This window comes from Triturus cristatus, chromosome 2_1 (assembly GCF_964204655.1).
Source record: "Triturus cristatus chromosome 2_1, aTriCri1.1, whole genome shotgun sequence".
Taxonomy (NCBI): Eukaryota; Metazoa; Chordata; class Amphibia; order Caudata; family Salamandridae; genus Triturus; species Triturus cristatus.
In genome coordinates, this window is record NC_140581.1 from 587,579,513 (window position 1) to 587,601,357 (window position 21,845).

The following is a 21,845-nucleotide window of genomic DNA, read 5'->3' on the forward strand; positions in this document are numbered from 1 at the left end:
GGAATCCCCATGCAACTTTAAGACTACAGCAATTTTCTACAGAGTAAAATAATACCTACACAACCCATCCGGCTTCATAAAATCAACCACATGAGATACAAAAAACGGACTGTATTTAGAAACCACTCCCTATCCCTATGAATGCCTCATCACTGGTCCTATAATTTCTAGAGTAACATAAAGAAGACCATCTTCAATCACTTCTAGAATGCAGGTTTCAATGCGGGAGACCAAGTGCAATCGAACGCTAATTACATAAAGGATGTAGAGCAAAGAAATAGCTCTCCACATTAAAAGTGTGATTGTCGTACGGAATTTTCAACTTGTCTTTTCTTGTTGACACCGATGCATGTCTTGTCTACAGGCAAAGTGATGCAAAACTAATAAGGTTTCTTTGGAGTGGCACATGATTTTTAAACTGAACTTGACGACCTACCGGCGACAGCTTATGGATGACCTGCGACGCATGCAGTGGGCCCTGCTGAGGGAAGCCCCATAGTTCCGCTTCAGGCACCTCTCCACCCATTGTCACTGGGATCCCCTCTGGGAGTCTCCTCCTTGGGTTTGGCACCTCTGCGGCGTCATTTCCGATGCTCGGTGGGCTGGGGACAGGTATTTATACTGGCCACCCTCTTCGTCCCCCACTGGACACGCTGTCAAAATCCCAGGAGACTTTACGGTAGGACTCTGGTGGAAAGCGACGGCGCCCCGCTAGTCCTTTGGGCAGTTGGAAACCTGAGCAAATAAATGGTAGCACCGATTGGATTGGCCACGGTGCAGTTTGGCTCATCAGATGGGCAGGGCAGCTTATGTTAGTCACCGCTGCCTGCCCTTGGATCGCCCGTAGTTAACCCACCAAGTTGGCATACTCCTTGTATGTAATAAACCTGCAGCAAACTTTCTCCACTAAAATCTTCAGTGGACGGTTTATTTTGCACAGCACAACTAATTACTGCTGAGCGGGGGGTTGCCGATATCAGCACTATTGCTAGGGTAATATTGTTTCTCTGTTTTAGTTTATGGATTAGCTGAGCAGATGCATTTTGCAAAATTTGGGACCATGGATGGCAAGCAAGAGGTGTGCTTCAGTAGTTGAGGTGGAAGTTGACAAATGTGTCAGTATTTAGGGCCGGGTGCCTAGACGGACAAAGATGTAAACTACTTGTAGTCTCTTAAATTGGAAACAGGAGGTGATCACAGCAGCACTAACATGCGATGCCCAGTGGCATCAGCATCAAAGTAAGAACCCAAATGTGTTTTAAAAGACATGTGGTATATCGAGAGAGGTAAGAAAGATCCTGCACAAAAGAAGTTGTATTCAGTCAAAGTAACAAGATTCAAATACAGAATATTCATTATTCATCAATCACAGTAATGGCTCAAAATGTTAATATGTACCTGTCAGTCATCTGTAATGGACTGTGCTGCAACAGGGCTATTCCCGAAAATGTCAAAGAGTGGAGCAAGATAAACTTCAAAAGGTAAACATTAAAAGTACTGTTGGTAATGGAGTGCAAGCAGGATCCCCGATAGTAAGGGTAATATTATTAAAGCAAATAGACCCATATTATTAAAGCAAATAGACCCATAAGGAACCACTGTGACCTACGGTCTAAGACATTAATGTAGGTAGACAATGGTGCGGATTCTCACCGATGCTGCGTTGCCAATGGATCTATGGAACAAAATAAGGGCAGAGAAAGATCCATCATTAACCATTAAGGCATTAAGGTGCTTGGCCTTCATCAATGAAGAGAAAGGCATTATCTAATAAAACACAGCTAATGAGGTGGGCTTTTCATGTGAGGGTGTAAATCCAAACCTGATAGAAGACACAGCAAGGTAGGAATCAGTGTCATTGGTATGCCACAGTTTTTGTCAATAACTTGCATTAATAAGGTTGTGACTGCCAAAAATTGATGAAGCCTCACCAGCCAGCTTGGATTTCTTTAATAAAGTTACCACAATACTTTCTCTTAGCATTGTAACTACCATGCCTTCATGGATAGACAAGAGTAGTGGATACCACAATAAAGAGGCATTTGATGAGGTATATCTGTGCAATCCATTGCCTTATTTTCCCAACTTTATCAAAATGAAGTTCCGTTCGCTCTAGACATCTTGCGAATGTGTGACCTGCAGCAAACAAGTTGCAGGAATGAATGAGAAGGAGCCGCATGTAAAAATTAACACATCTGGTTAGCCAATGGCTTGGCAGAAGAAATATGAAGTAGTCACTTTGAGTTTTATAGCCTGGTCTGAGAGGTGTCCAGCATTTTGGTCTTTTTAAATGGAGGAACCTCTTCCAGGAACAGAATGATTGCAATTCTTTTTGTTTGCTTACATAGAACGTTTTAGGCAGATTTTGAGAAATAAGTTGCAGTGATATTAGGAGAGCACCCATTAAACACTTGGACTACGTTGAGAAGATTTTTTTTGTTCCTCCTTGAGCCAATGGACACTCTATAAAGTAGATTAAGGACGGTCTCATTTTTTAGGCTTAGGATTTGTTGGTTTACCTTGTGATAAACAAATTAGTTTAATATCAGTTTTGAAGGTAGTCAAACAAAGCATTAAGGCACTCTAACCTGCTGTGAACTAGGACCATTTAGGATTCGCTGTGATGGGCGGAAGTCCCTTCACCTCCAGCCAAGCATCTTTCTGCTTATCAAACCCAGAGTTCCCTGCCACCTGTAAAATGCTGCGGCTGACCTACAGTCTGGAAAATTCAGGTCATGGGGGCTGACTACTTTTTTTTGTTCAGAAATAAACCAAAGAGGAAATGTTCCTGACACATGGAGAGTTTTCTTCCTGCAGATCAGGGACATGCCTATGTTTTCCTGCCCAGGCATGCCATGCCTTCCATATGCAGATCCAGACAGAAAACCTTTGCATCACGAGCCCTGCCTTCATTGCATTGTTGCTGGAACCTCTACAGCTCATGGCCCTTTAGATAAGGGTTTCCAACAGCAGTCAGCTTACACTCAACTGCCACAACCCTTGCTGGTCCTCCACCCCTAAATGAAGTGGGAAACTGCAGATTTTTTCGGTGCACGAGATCAACTGGTTTACAGTTAATGTCTTGGTTCCACCACACCCCAAATAACACAATAAGGCTCTAATAGGTGTGGAGTTAGCATTTGCGGAATTCAACTCAAATTTAATATTTGAACAAGTGCCTCGTTTATGAGAATGTTGACCTGATGGGGAGTAATGTGGAAGAGTCGAACATTACCCAAAGGATCGACCAGCAGGGATTGGACTGTGCTGGAGATTTAAAAGAGCAGGATTCAAAACTGCGTTTCAAAAAGGGGAAATCTGTTTCTGTTCATTCAAATGCAGAGATCTTTCTTTCATTAACTATAAAGAAAGAAGCCTTTTGGATTGTGTAGATCAGCTCTAGACTATAAAGTGATGTGTCTTTTGAGCAATCATGAAATTTGTAATCACGTAGGCTAACTGTGCACTGTAGTGTCAACGCTTGGGCATATAAGAGATGGGGTGATCATTATATGTCTGTGGAGACTCTAGAGTAAACATATATTTATTGGCATCTGCTTGCGCTGAGTTGAAGTTTGTTGGGTGTGTCCAATTAAGAAAAAAACACATTCAAATTGATTATGTGTTTTAGATGCCTATGTAGTGTCGAGACCATCAAATATGCTCGTTTTTCCATCAACATGTACTATGAGAATGCTGCTCTTAATCTGTCAAGATTAGCTAGGTACCTTGCAGACAAGCATGAAGATTTCATTTATTCACATTGTTGGTGCGGTGGGTTGATGACATATTTCTTAGTTAAACTGCTGATGAGAATGTTGACATTTGAGTGGGATAGGTCAGTTCTTTAGGGTTATTCTGGCTTTTTAGTAGTTCTGATGTATTACTACTATACATTGCACTTCTCCTTTGCTAATGTTTTATGGCACTGCTGACACAAACAATAGGCATGAGCACCTCACCACACACAACCACATACGCACAAATATAAAGAGGTACAAAGCTGATTTGCAATCCTAAACTCAGATAAGCGTGGTGTACTAAGGGTTGCTAAACCATGGTTTGCAAAAAATGTACAGTGTAGTGAACATTTAAGGATTCCTTCATTTGCAACTGGAATTAGAAAATCTAATATGAGATTTTCAATTATCAATGCACAAATTAGATCTACTAAACATTCACAATTTGTCAATAGTTGCAAAAACAACAAACTTCATGTGGAATTTACTCTCAAGTGGAAGCAGGCAGTAACCAGGTGCAAAGTATAAAGGATCACCCAAAATGTAAAGTAAGCTTTCAGAATGACGTGTCAGTAGGCTACAGTGAGGAGGAATTGCATCTTAGTTGATATATTTGGTGCAGGTTAGTGCTGCACATCTCTAGACATGCGTTTCTAGATTTCATCCATCATCAGTAGAGATAAAAACACATTTTATATGGGGTTGCTGAGCAGGCTGCCACAATCCTTACAGGTCTCAGTACCTCTCACAGGCTCACAGGTGCATCTCCACTAGCTCGTCAGCTCATTGGCTCAAGGGAGCCTTTCCAAACAGGAAGGGGTGGGAGCACACTGCCTCACCTCCCAGTACAGTTCACCCCTTGGTACATGCTTACTTGAGATTTTACTGGAGTGTTCCACCAAAGTATGACGGATAAAATCCAGAAACACATGTGTCTAGAGATGACAGCACTAATCTGCACCAATTTAGATGGAACACTCATGCAAAATACCAACTAAGCGTGCCCTACAAACTGCATTTACCATAATGCTAAGGGGTTAACTGTGCTGGGAGGTCAGCAGTGTGCTCCCACCCCTTCCTGTTTAAAAAGGCTCCCTTGAGCCATTGAGCTGACGAGCTAGTGGAGATGCGCCTGTGCGCGGTACTGAGACCTGTAAGAATTTTGGCAGCCTATTCAGCAACCCCAGAAGAAAATGGTTTTTGATCTCTACTGATGACGGATAAAATCCAGACACACGTGTCTAGAGATGACAGCACTAATCTGTACCAACTTTGGTGGAACACTCCAGCAAAATACCAAGTAAGCGTGCCCTACAAACTGCATTTACCATAATGCTTAGGGGCGAACTGTGCTGGGAGGTCAGCAGTGTGCTCCCACCCTTTCCTGTCCTTTTTGATCCTTCAGCCAGGAACCTTAGCTTTAGTACAATTAAGCTAATTGTGCTCATGTTCATCTGCTAATCCCTCCGCTGCAGTGATGTGATTTGTATTATGTTGCTAAACGTTGTCAGAGAGGAGTGTGGCATCTGTCAAACTATGCATTGTTCTGGTGGAGATACTACCTTTTCTTTGGTTGTGCTAGTCTCTTTTTAGGGACAAATTATGTAAACCACTTAATCTGATTTTTAGAGCATGTAGATGCAGAGAGATAGTTGTCTAATAAGGTGATATTTTCTATAATGGCAAAGTCTGCCAGGAAAAAAAAGTGTCTATAGCACAATCCTGCTGCCTTTCATGACAGGGAAAGATATATGTGATTTAGGCATGAAATGCTGGAACAGGGGCAATGCTCCACGACGGTGGACATAAATGGGAGGTTTTTTTTCAGCTGCCAAGAAGGTGATGTTGTATCTGGGTCTATGTTGGGTTTCTACATCAGCAGACATTTAAACTTTAGAACGTTCCCTCTTGGGCCCACTTCGCATATTACATTGTTTAGGCTGGCTTTGCTTTGCACAATCACACATAACACATTTTTTTTGTGCCATGCTATTATTCTAGTAATACACTGTACGCGTTATTATTCAATTCTTCTTCTTGGGATATAGTCTGAACATTTCGTACAAGGTCCAACTGCATGGTGTGCTATTTTTTCTGCTCAGTCAGCAACATCTCTTAATGTTTAGACACAACACAGTGTCACATCTGCTGTTTTCCAGCATGGTAGTTCTCATATAAACCAAGACTTGCCCTTTGGGAAAAAAAGAGGAGAATTCTAGCAGAGGGGCAGGTCTTAGAATGGGCACGCCAGCCTTGCGTAACCTAAAATGTGGACCACCTAACTTCAAATGCCAGGTATAGGGTCTGGTGCTAAGCCCAGAGATCAGTGATATATCCCTGTGCTCACGTAGTGAAGGTAGGCTTAGGTAGATATGTAATTTGCCAGTAACGTTGATAACTTTGCTTAGTTGTATATGCTTTCGAATCGCAGCACAACTGATTTATAATAGAGTACGATTGTTTCAATAAATATTGTAAACTTTCCTTGTGTCTCTCTTTCATTTGTTATGGAGATGCATGAGTGAGAAACGAAAGGTGATGATCTGTTTCCAGAGTTCCCTTGGGGAGTAGAGAGTCTTGTTCTAGGTTTCCAATTCACCTGTTACTCTGGGAAGGTTAGGAGGGCAGGTGAGGCACTATGAACTAGTCGGATATGGCCCACGGGTACTAATGTGGTAAGGAGGTATACTCCCTACATACAGACGTCCTGTGATCCCAAAGCACAGTTCTGTTTCCAAGCAGAATCCCTGCTTTTTAGTGTGAAGGTCTCATTACTCTTTTTTCAGTGACTATTTTAAGGAGTCAGCCAAGGTGCACAGCCGTGTTCTGTTGCTATTTTTCTGGTGTTACTCTCAGAAATCTTTGTAGCTGAATTAAAGTTCTCTATCAATTTTCAGTTATGTGCTGGTTATTTTCCATGCTTTATTTTGATGATTAGAGGCAAAGGAGTAGACAGAAAATTAAAATATTCCCCATTCTGAAGCAAACCTCTAATGACAGTGAGCAAAGCAAGTGTGCACAACTCTTCCAATAACTTTTTCCTTGATCCTTACATCCACCCATCTATCCATTCATCCTACCATTTACTTTCCACGTTCACTTTTCCATCCTTCTATGTTTCCCATCCATCCAACCAACCATCCATCCTTTCATCCCATCACCCATTCTTTCACCATTCCAGACTTCAACTGACCATCCATCTCTATATTCATATACCCACATTCCACCTTTCCATCGTTCATCCATTCATTTTTCAACATTCCATCCATCCAGTGACCATTCCATTTACACACTGAACCATCCACCCACTGACCCAACCTTTAACTCATCCATTCATATTTTCACCATTCCGTCCATCCTTTCACCAATTGAACCTTTTACATTTCCATCCATCATTTTAAATTTGGATCATTCAACTTTGCAGCCTTTCTTCCTTTTTTCTTTTCACTCTTCGTTTCGGCTTTCCTTCCTTTCATGTTTCTGTCATTCCATTCAACATTCCTTCCTTTCACGGCTGCTTCCTACCTAGGTCTCTCGTTTCTTAGTTTCCTGTACCTATATAGCCATCATTCTTTCTTTCATCAACGTTTTCTTTTCTTTCTTAAACGTCTCTCTCCCACTAGCTCTTTTTGAAGCCCTCTGTCTTTGTCCTATGCTTTCATCATTTTTTTTTGCCTTGTTCACTGAACTTGATTTACTAGAGAGGCCCTGACCTTCACCCTTCAGCCCTGCCATTGGATTCCCTTAGGACGTTTTTATTAGATTTATCCTGCATAAAGATGAGGCTAATAACACCTAACAAATGTTTTAGTATGACCCTCATTTTTAGTCCATCAGTTCCAGTGGCATCTCCCACTTTAGGTGCTAAAGCAGGGGCTTCAGAGCGCCACTGAATTGAGAGTCCGTATTATATCTGTGGATGTTGCAGTGTGGGTGTGGTGTGTTCGTGGGACTCAACTGTTTTTGTAGGATTTTCTATTTCTCTTACAGAGCTCACAGAATCCTTAACACCATTAGTTAGACAAACGTGGTACAGTCTTTACTGCATTCTTATTAGATGTCCTCGCCCTCCTTTCACATGGATTATTGTTATACAGGTAGATGAGGGTACAGAAAAGATATTTTCTTCTACCCTTGGTTAGATTTTTACCCTATCATTGGAAGAAAATGGAGGCTGTACAGATCCCTAGTGGAGACTCTAAGAGTAAATTTTTTTAGCACACCCTTCAGAGGCCATGTGTATGTGAGGAACCACTGTCATTCATGGACTCTACATCGTTAAATATTCTAAAATTAAAAATGTTAAATAGAAAAAAAAAAAGTTAGACATGGACATCCTTAAGCGGGTCACCAGAGGCAGCAGGTGCTGCCGCTGGCTTGCTGTTACATTCTCACTTTTACTGTGTGCCACATAGGTTATCATTTGTTACACATTCTAGTTCCATTTGGAACCATCTGGTAGAACTTGAGCTGAGACTGAGCCAGTTGCACTGGAGCTGTCTAAGCATCTGTTCCTGTTGCTGTGCTGCATTTTTGTACAAGAAATCATTTTACTTTAACTGGATGAACAGTTTATTTCAATGGCGACGAGCGGAGGAACATTTATCTCAACAATAAGAAGCAGAACAGAAGATTGATGTTCCTGAACCCAACTTTAAGGATTTATACAATTTACAAAAGAGGAAATATATTTTTTTTTAACTGAAAAGAAAGAGGGAACAACGAAACAATAATATTGCCAAAGAATACTTCGAATATTTTTCAAGCAAATCATTCACCAGGATATTTTTAAAAGGAAGGCCAAGCCAAACCAAAACAAGGATTTTAGCCGTGACAAGATCGTAAATCAACTTTATTAATGAGGTAAATGTAAAGGCCGACGCTCTACGCTGGAAGTTCCCCGTTACACAGTAACACAAGGTAATTAGGAGCATTAGCTACCTACGAGATTGGAGGCAGCAACGCTCCCTGCATCTTTTGAAATCGGGCGCATGGTCTTCTCGAGCCTTCTTGGAACGGTGGCGCATGGTCTCCGCTGCACGAGCAACAAACATCCTTTCTTTCCCTGGTGAGTGCGCAATGTATGCTGGGAACCGGACTGAATTCTGGGAGCGTACGAGTACGTGATGAACGTGGATTGCGTGGCGGCCATTCTGGATCTGGATAGATACAGCCTTGGCAATCAAACGCGTTAAAAGAAAAGGAAAACTCACCACGGACCTTGATTCAGCGGTGGGTGTGACAGCAATGCACTACGAATTTACCTTTTGCTTCACGTGATGGTGATTACAAGGAATGGACACTTGTAAGTGGAATAAAAAATAAATTTTGGGGAGGAGTTCGATTTTGAGAAGAAATTAAAACATTTAAAGGGGGGAGAAACGTTATAAGTTTAAACTTGCTGCCCTTTTTATTGGAGTACATTTTTGTTCAAGCACAAGACAAAGAAATATTTGAACATTTAAGGGGGAGAAACTTTATAACTTTAGACTTGGTGCCCCTTTTATTGAAGTTACTTTTGGTTCAAGAACAAGACAAGGAAATATTTACTTATGCCGGTTATTTTTCTTTTGTTCGTTTTAGGTTAATATCAATGTTTATTTTCAGCTATAATTTCAAAGAAGTAAATAACAAAAAGGTGGTATATTAGGTGCTGGACAAGAGGGGTTCCAAGGGCTAACTGAAAGTGTTCACAGGGTTTTGGTTAAAAAAAAAAAAAATGCGGTTTGAACCACCAGCAAAGTTTTTGCAAACGAAAGGTGATCCACCTCTTCCATGGGCTAGATGGAAGGAAGAGTTTATAAATTACATGAAAGCCATTGATGAGGAGAGGATAGGAGCAGAAAGAAAGAAAAGTATTTTACTACACTGTTTAGGCTCTGAGGGACAAATGGTTTTTAGAGCTTTACCACAAATAACCATTGCAGAAAATGGAGAAGCAACGAATGTGTACAATGAAGCGTTGCTTAGAATAGAAAAGAGGTTTAAACCTAGAAGCAATATAGCATTGAATAGGTTTAAGTTTTATACTAGGGTACAAGAAGAAGGTGTCGTTTGATGATTTTTTAACAGCTTTACGCAACTTAAGTTTACATTGCAGTTTTGGTAACATTTCAGATGAAATGATAAGAGACCAGATCATTGTTCATGTGAGATGTAAAGAAACACAAAAACAACTATGGGTGATGGGGGATCCCAAATTATCAGAAGCTATTTCGACAGCGAAAGCTTTTGCACAAACGGAAAAATGGATGCATGTGGTAAAGAATAATAGCTGGGTAGATAAAGCGGAAGAGATTGCTGCTGTCAAACGCCAAGTTGAAGTTAAGAATGAACCGCATAATTTTAATTCACTGTCAGCCCATAATACTAATTTCAATATATCTAAAAGATTGGATAGAATGGGGAAGAATGTGGCTTGTTACAGATGTGGGAACAGGAACCACATGGCATCATTTGCTGGTTGTCCAGCCATAAAGAAAGAGTGTAAGAATTGTGGTAGGATTGGTCATTTCGCTAACATGTGCAGGGATCAGAGAAAATTTTCCACTCAATATCGCCCCAGCATATCATGTACATTACGGGGACCTGCACAGGATCTAAATGAGGGAGGTAATGTGGACATGCCACAAAATTCAGGTTTTGTGGTGTCTGTCTTGGGTGGCATGGCTAACCTTGAGGAGGATGAGGACATTTCCATAAAAAATCCTCCCATGTGTGTGGTTCATATTTCCGATGTGGATTTAGATCTTATGGCTGATTCAGGATCACCATGGACTATTATTTGTAAACAGTATTTTGAAGAAAAGCTTACTAGGGTCTTTGATGTCAATAAGATGTTGCCACCAGACATAAACCCGGTGAGTTATGATGGTTCACGTATAGACATGATGGGGGTATTTTAAAACATCAGTGAGTTTTAAAAACAGGTGGGCTGACATACATCTATATATTGCGGTCAACGGCATAAACATATTAGGTTGGAAGGATCAATGGAAGCTTGGAATAATGTTGAATCCAAGACTTAAGGAACCGGTGGTTTTGGATGAGTCTATAAATAATAATTACATCTCAGTTACAGGATGTGAGAATATGGAAAAATTCATAAAAGACTCGTACAAAGAAGTTTTTTCTGACTCGTTGGGGAAACTTCAAGATTATTCTCATCAGATTAAATTTAAGAGTAATGCCACACCGGTTAGACAAAGGATTAGACCAGTACCGATAAATGTAAGAGACGAGTTAAAAGAGATGTTAAAAGATCTGGTATGAGAAGGTATAATTGAGCCTATTAACTCATCTGAATGGGTCTCTCCCATTGTTTTGGTCCGAAAACCAGATAAAAAAAATTGAGATTGTGTGTGGAATTGAGAGCTTTGAATTTGGAAATTATTGTGGATTGTCACCCATTACCGAATATAAATGAAGTGGTGTCATTGTTGGAAGGTTCAAAAGTTCTCTACCTTCGACTTAAGGTCGGCATATCACCAAGTCCCTCTTACTGAGGATTCAAAAATGTTAACAGCATTTATAACTCCACAGGGTTTATACCAATATAACAGAATGCCTTTTGGCTTGGCCTCTGCGGCATCGGTATTCCAAAGAATCATGTTTAACATCTTCAAGGACATTGATGATTTCGTGAAGTGCTTTCAGGATGACATTTTTATTTTTTCACACAATAATGAAGAGCACTTAAAACATCTGGAGGAGGTCTGTCTTAGAATAAAAAGAAATGGTTTAACTCTTAAAGCTCATAAATGTAATATGTTTAAAAAAAAGTGTGGAGTATTTGGGTCATACCCTAACGGGTGATGGGGTAATTCCGAAAAAATCCAATGTAGATGGAATTCTAAATGCTCCCTCTCCCAAGACTAAGGAACAATTATTGCCTTTCGCAGGGATGTGCGAATATTATTCTAAGTTTGTATCAAATTTTGCGAATAAAATGGAGCCTTTAAGGAGGTTATTGCGTCAAAAGGCCATGTTTGAATGGTCAGAAGAGCAACAAAATGCTTTTAATGTGATCAAGCACGATATTGTGAATGCTCCTATTTTAAGACCGTTTTGCATTAACAAACATTGTGTTATTACGGTGGATGCTAGCTTGTATGGAATTGGGGGTGTACTGTCGCAAAAATCAGGTAATGAAGAATGGAATGTATGTTTTGCGTCTAGAACCCTAAATGAAACTGAAAGGCGTTATGCAGTTATAGAAAAGGAGTTATTGGCATGTGTATGGACTATTGAGCATTATAGAAACTACATTTGGGGCGGAAGGTTCACGTTGAGGACAGATCACAAACCCTTGGTTAATATACTTTCACCAGGAGGAGGATGGAATTCCACAGCCAGGATTGCAAGGCTAACCTCTAGATTGCAAGAATATTGTTTTAAGACAGAATTTTTACCAGGAAAAAAAAATGTAACAGCTGATTTTATGTCACGTCATCCATGTGACTCATATCCTGGAAGAAAAGATAATTAAGTAGATATTGTCACAACCATTCAGGATGTTGTAGTAGGCGCATTTGCTGATATTTCAGAGGAGTCATGGAAATCCAGTGAGGAAAATGATTCCTTATGGGAATTAGTGAAAAAATATATTGTGGAAGGATGGCCTAAGAGGAGAGAGATGTTTCTGAAGAAATTATGCCACTATATAATGTTGCAGATGATTTAGAATTAGAAGGGGATTTTGTTTATAAAGCAGGTAAATGTGTACCACCCTTTGGAGTTCGAGAGGGGATTCTTAAGTTAGCTCATAAATCGCATCCAGGAATGTCTGCTATGAAGCGCTTAATCAGATCTTATTTTTGGTGGCCAGGGATGGACCGCATGTCAGATTGGGTGGTTAGAGAATGTGATGTTTGCATCTCAAATGAGAAAATGCTTAAGATCAATGTTCCCCCTCTTAAAAATACAGATTGGCCAGAGGAACCCTGGAAGAAACTGCCCTTTGATATTTCTGGCCCTTTCTTAAATCTGCCGTTGGATTCACGGTATGCTCTGGTTTTGGTAGATTACCATTCAAAATGGCCAGAGGTCAAGTTTGTTGGATTTCTTTAAAGAAATCTTTGCAAGGGAAGGTTGTCCTTCGATCATTGTGACTGATAATGGTGTGCAATTGACTTCAAAAGATATGGAGGAATATCTTAAATGTCACCATATCAAACATGTTACCACAGCATTGTATGCACCACATGAAAATGGTCAGGTTGAACGTTTCAATCGTGTTTTAAAGGGTTACATTTCAGAGGTTCTTAAACATACTCAGGATTGGAAAGGTGCATTAAGGATGTATAGAATTACTCCACATTCTGTTACTGAAGTCAGTCCTTTTTGCCTTTTGAAGGGCAGAGATCCAGCCTCTTATATTTGTCCATGGTGGCTTAAAGAGAAGTGTGACAATAAAATAAGGAATGTTCATGATATAAGAGATACCAGCATTAGGGTTAAGGGAAAACAAAGAATGGTATGACCGGAAATGGAATGCTAAGGAACACAATTTTATGGTAGGGGAATGGGTGAGAATTAAAAAACCTGGTTTTCTAGGGAAATGCATGAGTAAGTTTTCTAAACCCATTAAGATCACCAAAGTGTTCAAGAAATCTCTTATAACTCAGGATGGTAAGCTTTGGAATATCAGACACGTTTCTAGGTGTCCTACAAATTTTAGGTCCAGGCCTGAATTTTGTTATAGTGATACTCATCCTTCATCTTCTAATGTATGTTTCCGATGGCTCCCAACAGTTACCTTCCAATGGTCGGGATACCACAGGTTCACACAATGATTCTGTTGCTCTTAGAGTTAAAGACTCCACTCGTTCAAGAGGTTTTCCCATGAAGTTGTTAAACTTTGTTAGATAGTTCCAGCTTACCAATCTTTGTTAGTTTATTTCATTTCCTGTTTTCTTTTCTGTATATTAGGGAGATATGTTACATTCTCACTTTTACTGTGTGCCACATAGGTTATCATTTGTTACACATTCTAGTTCCATTTGGAACCATCTGGTAGAACTTGAGCTGAGACTGAGCCAGTTGCACTGGAGCTGTCTAAGCATCTGTTGTTCCTGTTGCTGTGCTGCATTTTTGTACAATAAATCATTTTACTTTAACTGGATGAACAGTTTATTTCACTTGCCCCTTGCTACTCCTCGCCCTGTACTTGATAGATAACCTCTGATTTTAGTGACTTCAGAAAACAGGGCTTGAGAGACCGGTTTACTTCTTACAGCGCCCACATAGCCCCTCCTCGTGGTTTCAGAGCACTGAGGCAAGCTCTTGCTTAGGGTGAACAGTGACCTGCTGAACTAGAGGTGCCCAGGGGAGCTGTGTGTTTCCGCGGGATGTTTTATGCAAGTGAACCGTATACCCAAGTGCCGGGCCCTGGCTCCCTCTTCATGAGGAGCTACAATGTAGCTCAGGGCAGTAGAAGATAAGCGTCTTTTTAAAACGTAAAATATATAACAAGGCCTCCCCAGACATGACCCTTGCGTTTAATGTGAAGAGGAGGAAGCAGGCGCCAGCCAGAAGGGTTTTGGAGCCCTGTGCGCTGCATTATAACTGCTTAACTTTAAAGGCACAACCACCCTAGGACTTCCTTCACTTACCTGAAGTATGCAGCGTGAGAGGACAGCATTGGACCTTTCCTGAGCTGACAGGAGAGGCAAGTGGTGGTCGATGTGCGTGCAGGGAATAAGTGCAAGTAATGGTGTGTACAGCAAGTGCTTCATTAGACCACTATTACAAACTATTATAACTGATTTCAGAGATTTGTATCTATGTAAATTCAAATTTGATCCAAATTGCATTGCATTGTATTGGCACTTCAAATTGTGTAGGCCTCAGTTAAGGAATATGAGGAAGTGCTATGGGTTAGGACTGAAGTGCTCCTGGGATCAGTGATGTGACAGCGTTGGCAGGGGCTCCAACTCACAAATACAGCACTTTTCCAGTCTTAGATTTTCCACTTACACATCATTGTTCCAGGATCAACTGAGCCAAAACAATACTCCATACACCGAATGCATTACATGGACTAGAAACAAGGGGGCATATTATCAAGAAACGGCGATAAAATGATCGCTGGTGTGAACATGGGCTTCTATTGAAATTCTCTGTGGCATATTATCAAGCCCATTATCGCCGCTTTAGCGGCAGTGTTCTGCCGCTAAAGCGGTGATAATTTTAACGCTGTGCTTGATAATATGCCCCAAGGTGTCTTCATGAAATGGAATCAAACTGTAACCCAAGAAGTGCATTTGTAGAGCTGTGTGCTCATAGTGCCTAAAGATAGATAGTGCTACAGCCAGCACGGATGCAGGGATGCTGCCGGCCTGTGCTTTGATGCATCGGCACGCCTGGGCGGGGCTTTCACCTACTACTGGGACAGTCAGTGTACGCGGGCGGTTCAGTGTCTATTCGTTAACGCCAGTGTTCAAGGGCGTGGTGTCACATTGTACTGCATGCACGGTCTGAGATTCTCGAAGTCTAATTCGGTAAAACACGAAGAAATGGCACTCAGTAAAAGTTACTGTTCAGTCTGGGCTCAAATATAGACACAAAAAGGCACTTCCTCCTGCCTTCTTAGGTAGGAATAGGACGCCTGAACAGTTCTATAGGGCTTATGTAGAAAGCGTTGTGGTTCACAATAACATCAGCATCCATGCACAATGCCGCTCTATGGAGGAAAGATTGTGGGCATCGTTGTTAAAACGATTTGTAGGTGTGAGTTAGACTTAGTGAGGCCCTATTTAGCACCGTTTATTTGGTAAGTGAAGACAGGCTTTTTCATATTTGAAACATCTCTCTTTTGCAGCGTTGGCAGTTTGTTTTCAGGTGAATATGTTATGTTATGTTATGTTAAATGAAGCTTGTAAAGCGCACTGACACCAATGGTTTCCTGGCGCTAATGACAGAAGGGTGAGAGCAGCGACAGAGGGACAGATAGCAAAAGGTAGGTTAGCAAGGAGGGGGGAAGAGGGAGGTCTTTAACAGTTTCCTGAAGTCAAGGAGGGAGGGACTAGATTTGATGGGGAGAGATAAAGAATTCCAGAGGGAGGGGGCCAGAAGGGCGAAAGAGCGGGCACCGAACTTTTTAGTTTTGACTTTGGGAACAGTCAATAAGTGGAGGTGGGCAGAACGTAGATTACGTGATGGCTGGTATGCCGTGATTAAGGATTGCAAGAAGGCAGGGCTAGTGCAGTGAAGTGCTTTGTAGGTGATGCACGCCATCTTGAAGGCTGCCCTTTGGCCGATTGGCAGCCAGTGGAGTCGCTGTAGTAGTGGTATAGCCGACTGCCACCTAGGGATTTTATAGATGAGACGGGCCGCCTGGTTCTGGACAACCTGAAGGCGATGCAGAAGACACTGAGGAAGACCGTGATAAATGGAGTTGGAGAAATCCAGGCGGGACAGGACCAAGGAAATGACGACCTGGATTAATGCAGGTGATGAGAGTAGGTGGCTGATCTTACGGATCTTCCTGAGCTGGTACATAGAGGAGGAAATGACAGCCCCCACTTGAGTTTTTAGAGAAAGTTCAGCATCGATTATCACGCCGAGACTTTTCACTGATTTCCGCGGGACCGGAAGAGGGCCCAATTCAGTGGGCCAGAACTGAGGGCCCCAGTGAGCAGAACTGGAGCCAGGGAGAAGCAGTTCAGTCTTCCCCGGGTTCAGCTTTAATTGATTAATATTCATCCATTCCAAAATGTGGATCATGACAGACTGGAAGGTAGTAGCAGCATTAGGGGAGTTCAGTGGGAAGATGATTTGCAGGTCGTCGGCGTAATTGTACACCGTGATATCCCAGTTCCTGAGTGACTGAATGAGTGGACGAAGGTAAAGGTTGAACAACAACGGCGAAATGGAGGAGCCTTGGGGGACTCCGCAAGTAGTTGCAGTTCTCCCGGCTGTGTAAGGGCCTATGCGCACGGCCTGAGTTCTGCCGGTTAAAAAAGACATGATCCAGTTAAAGGCGGTGCCCTGGATGCCCGCCTGAGCAACACGGCGGAGGAGGATGTTATGGTCCACCGTGTCGAACGCGGCGGACAAGTCCAGGAGCACCAGAGCTTGAGGGGAACCAGCGTCCGCGTTACATCTTAGAGTATTCAAGACTGCGAGAATGACCGCCTCGGTCGAGTGGGCGGGTCTGAATCCGGCTTGATTGGGCTCAAGGAAGCCAGAGGACTCAATAAAGTGTGACAGGAGTTGAGTGACATGGGCCTCCAGTAGCTTTGAGAGGTAGGGGAGGAGGGAAATGGGACGATAATTAGAGGGCTCTCCCGGATCTGCACCAGGTTTTTTTAAAAGGGGCACCAAGATTGCCTCCTTAAAAGATGCAGGGACAGAGCCGCTGTTGAGGGAGCAGTTTAACAAAGGGAGGATGTGCTCCGGTAATTTAAGACAGATGTCTCGCATGACTGAGGGTGGACAACAATCACTAGGAGAGCCAGATTTGACTCTAGTAGCGAGTCGAGCCAATGAGTCGGCGTTAAGAGCAGGGAGCGTCGTGATGACCGAGTGGTTATCAGGCATGGAGACCTGGAGGGATGGCTGGGGGGGAGAGTGGATTGAGTCTTTGATTTTTTTAATCTTTTCGATAAAGAAAAGGTTGAGGGCATCGCAAGTTTCTTGAGAAGGGGTCTGAGCAGGAAGGGTTCTGTCGTCGGTGGTGAGCTCATTCATGATTTTGAACACTTCCTTGGATTTGTTAGCTGCAGAGGAGAGCCTGTCCGAGAAGTGGGCTGATTTGGCTAGAATGATGGCTGCTTTGTATTCTCTGCGAGCGCTAAGGTAGAGAGATCTAGCTGCATCGGAGTAAGTCTGCCTCCAGGTACGTTCCTGTTGGCGTACTTTTAATTTAAGTAATTTAAGGTCGTGCGTGTACCATCTATGAGAGGAGGTATGCTTAGTGGGGGGGAATCGCGTCAGCGGGGCGAATAGATCGCTGGCCGACTTCAGCCAATTAGTGATGTTGTTGTCTAATGTGTTGATATCAGGGCAGACTGTAAGATCCCGGGCTGGGCTGGTGTCTGCTAGGGTCGTGAGAAAGGCCTGGGAGTCCAGTGTGCTCCATTTTCGAGAGAGCCCGCCAGCCATACGAGGGGCCGGGGGACTGCCAGGGAGGGTAATAATCGTGTCGACTAAGAAGTGGTCTGACCAGACAACAGGAGAAACAATAGGCTGAGACAGCACTAGGTTGTGTGACCAAATCTGGTCCAGGATGTGGCCCTTAAGGTGGGTAGGGCAAATGATCTGTTGCGTCAGGTTCAGACTATGAAGCATTTCAAACAGTGCAGAGGCGTGAGAGCCGGCATTAAGGTCGTTGAACCAGTAATTGAGGTCGCCAACAAGTGCAAAGCTAGCATGATGTGTCAAGATGGAGGATAGATGTTTGCTCAGCATAGTGGCAAAGGTGCTCATGGGGCGTGGTGGCCGGTAAAGGAGGAGCAATGTGAGGGCGCCTGAGTCAGTTCCCATACTGAGTAGCAGATTATCCACCTCCGGTATGGGGAGGGAGGAGGAGGAGAGAGCGTTGAGGCGTTTGGATATGATGGCGGCTACTCCACCACCCGAGCGGTCTCCCAGTCGGTCCGCGTGAAGAATATAATAATCTGGGGGGAGAGCCGCAAGGATATCAGGAAGTGACTCGGCAGTGAGCCAGGTTTCCGTCAGGAGGAGAATGTCCGGCTTTTCATTGGTGAGCAGGATGAAGATGTCAGACTGATGGCTCACCAGGGACCGAGTATTCAGATATAATACCCTAAGGGTGGTCACGCTGTGGTTGGCGTGGGCAGGGGGCTTTGCCTCAGCCCAGTTGGAAAGAGCTAGGCGGTTGATGCCCACAGTGTTCAGACGCCTAACGATAGTAGGACTTAGGGTAAGAGAGGGTCGCTGTAGTGCTCTAAGAGCGTCTGGGGTATAAGTGATGACATGGACAGCATGGCCAGCCCCTGGACCCGGTCTGGCGCGGACGGGCGCAGACGGGCTTGCCTTTGGCGCGCCTTCGGCGCGCCGCCGGCGCGCCCGCTGCGCGCGTCCGCTGCGCGGTCGCCTAATCATCAGTTTAAGTAGCCACAGCTATACACACAGTTCAAGCGTTTATGGTACATTTTTGAACCCCAAAAGTCTCAGTAGCTGGTGCAGAAAATGTAGAGTCTTCTGAACACTGGTACAAGGCTCGAGTTTAAAAAGAAGTACTGCCTCCTTCTGCAAGCAATAAATATAATAATTTGATAACCGAAGTGATGTGACTAGCGGAAGTCAACGTCTATAACACGACTGCACAGGGTAAAAGGAGACAACAGCATGTGTCCACAGAAGGTACAATGGCCCACCCAATGTGGTTTTTGTTCCCTTCCTCGTCAAGCATTCACCCGAAACAAGCTGGTCTACTTGGAGTACAAATGTCTCAAATGTTTCTAGTTATCTAAACCAGTGTGTGAGAAGGAGTGAACATGGGGAAAGTTAGGAATCAGTTAATTTTTAGTAAGCACTTAAAAATGACCAGGAGAGGGCAGTCTCTCGAGGTGCATTGAAATCAAACAAACTACAGTCCTAGTTGAAAAGACCAGAATATCGGAAAAGTGTAACTTCATGCACACAACATAAACAAACATTGGTAAATGCAATACGTTTTGCCTATGTGAATAATATTAAGCTGTTTTTTGTTGTAAGTTGTAGCTTGGTGAGCAGTTGTGCAATATGAGTTACTGACACTCTGTTAAAGTGTTTTGACTTTCAGTACTTCTTCTTAGGGCTGTTTTACAGGTGATGACATAAGGCTCACGACCTCTAGACAGAGGCCTGTGTGAGCTTCCCTAACATCATCACTGAAAAAGAGGGCATATTTCTGGCTCTGGCTCTGGCTCACTGCCCACCCCAGGAATGAGGAAGAAGTGTTAGAACACGTACTTGTGGACTCTGGGGGAGTTCTATTTGTGTTATGATGATACCAGCATTTTCACATAGTGCTTTCTACTACACTACACGTGCGTTTTTTTGGAAGCGCTGTAGATAACATGCATTACTTTTACCCAGTTTGATGATGCACAATTTACCAACCTAGGAAGGGTGATGTGGTGCTGTGAATGCTCATGACCTGCAGATCAGGTGATGGGTCTGCACACATTGAGCCACCTTGCTGCCTGCAAGGATGTGTGTCAAGACTGACCCATATTAGTAAATGTAATGGAGTCCAGAATTATGTAACCCGAGTTTTCACATGTGTGTTTTTATTGCGTGGGAGATCAAAAAACAAAAGAGAAGCACAATATAACATTATCTTTCAACTACAGTGAACTCATGGTGCCTACACTTGATCTGCACAACAGAATAGAGCTGAAGGAATGAATGATTTGTATAGCACGCACACCTAGTCACAGGGCATTCCAGCACTAAAAGCTGTGCTGAGGGGGGGGTTCAGAGAAAGAGGTTTGGGGAGGAAAGCTAGGGTGACAGAGGAAGAGATAACAAGCATTGGCATAGCCAATAGGTCTCGCCTTTGGGACCTTTTTGAGTATTTAATCATGCAGCACAATATCCTTGGTGCAACATCAACTGTTGCATGGCTAAACACTTATAATGTCCCAAAGGCGAGACCTATTGGCTATGCCAATGCTTGTTGTGCTCTGGTCTCCAGTCAGAGGCAGAATGATGCAAACATCAGACGAAGACTTATCTTGAAGTGAAAACATACCAATGTGTTCGGCCTGAGCGTAATATGAGTCTCATCACCTCTGATATATAGGCCAGAAGAGGTGCTCCGTCTGGCATCAGACCAGAACCCAGAACACCAAAACAGAAGTGGAGCAGATTGGCACCTTGTAAACAAGAAGATACCTGACCTTGATGAATTAGGTGATAGACTAGAAGGACCGCCCTATGACTTGTGACATGCTTCACATCAACATAATGAAGCTGCGCTGAAGGGGAGTGCATGGTCCTGACTGTCTGTTTATCAGAAGCAGGGATATACAGAATACGAGAAGCTCACACTTCTGCATCTAAGCTTGCGTGTTGTCGGTGACCGCTCAGATCCTTCCCCAGACCCTGGTTGCATTGGTATCTTTGGGTGCGTTCCCATCTGCCTTGTGGTGCGAGCTAATCTAGAGGCCAGGCCCGGGTTCCTTAGCAATGTTAGCGCATTTAAGGCCTGATCTCTAAAGGAGGTGGATAGAAGGTTAGTGTAAATCACCAACGGAAACGTATGTCAAAGTCGGCAAAGATGATTTTTCAATCATTAACTTTTACAATAATACGCTTAGTACATAACACAAATAGTATAACAGGTAAAAGCACGCACCTAAAGTCAAAACATTTTTACCCTTAATCTTCCAAAGTTATAACCTCAAAGAAGTTGTTAACCCAAATGGGGCTAGTTCAAACATAGTAAACAAAAAGACCATTTTTATCCTATAAGGCAATGCCCTACACCTATGAAGAGATTTCATGCACACAGGCATGCATTAACCAGTGCAGACAAGGCCTATCCAATATCGAGTTTGAGAAGTTAATTGGGATGGCTAGTCAACATAACCTGCATAAGACCATGTCATTAACTTTGTGACATCAATGCAGATAGCTATGTGAGACTAGTGGACTTAAGACTCACTTTGACCACCCCAAGCTGGCAGGATTTGAGGGCTCTTGTGATACAGTTTACAACTTGCAACCCCATTGACTTTATGGTAAGTAGAGTCCGCAGAGTGAGGGTAAAAAAAGGATAGAAGTAAAAACAATCTAAAACAATCATCGGCATAGAGCTATTGGCTTTGTCAATGTCTTTGAACCATGTTGTATAGCAGCACAGTTACTGTTCAACATTGCTTAATGTCAGGGAAAGAAGTGGTATGATGTGGCAAGTGCTGGCCGCATCATAGGACTTTTTTTATCTGGCAAGAGGGGCAGGACAAGCAACACATCACGGGGGTGGGACAAGCAACACAACGTGGAAGGGATGGGGCAAGTAACATAATGCAAGAGGGGGTTTGGAAGGACGGGGAAAGCAACTCAACAGGGGTGGAGGAAAGAAGGGGTAAGCAATGACTGCAACAGCAGTAAGAAGGGACGTGGGTGGGTGTGAGTGAGAGACAGCCG

The 21,845-nt window shown here is 43.0% G+C and overlaps 1 protein-coding gene across 10 annotated transcripts in view; it reads right to left on the reverse strand.

The window, feature by feature from the left end:
- Positions 1–21,845, reverse strand: part of MCTP1 (multiple C2 and transmembrane domain containing 1) — a 2,372,456-nt gene that overhangs the window by 1,343,284 nt on the left and 1,007,327 nt on the right. The gene's annotated exons all lie outside the window — the stretch shown is intronic.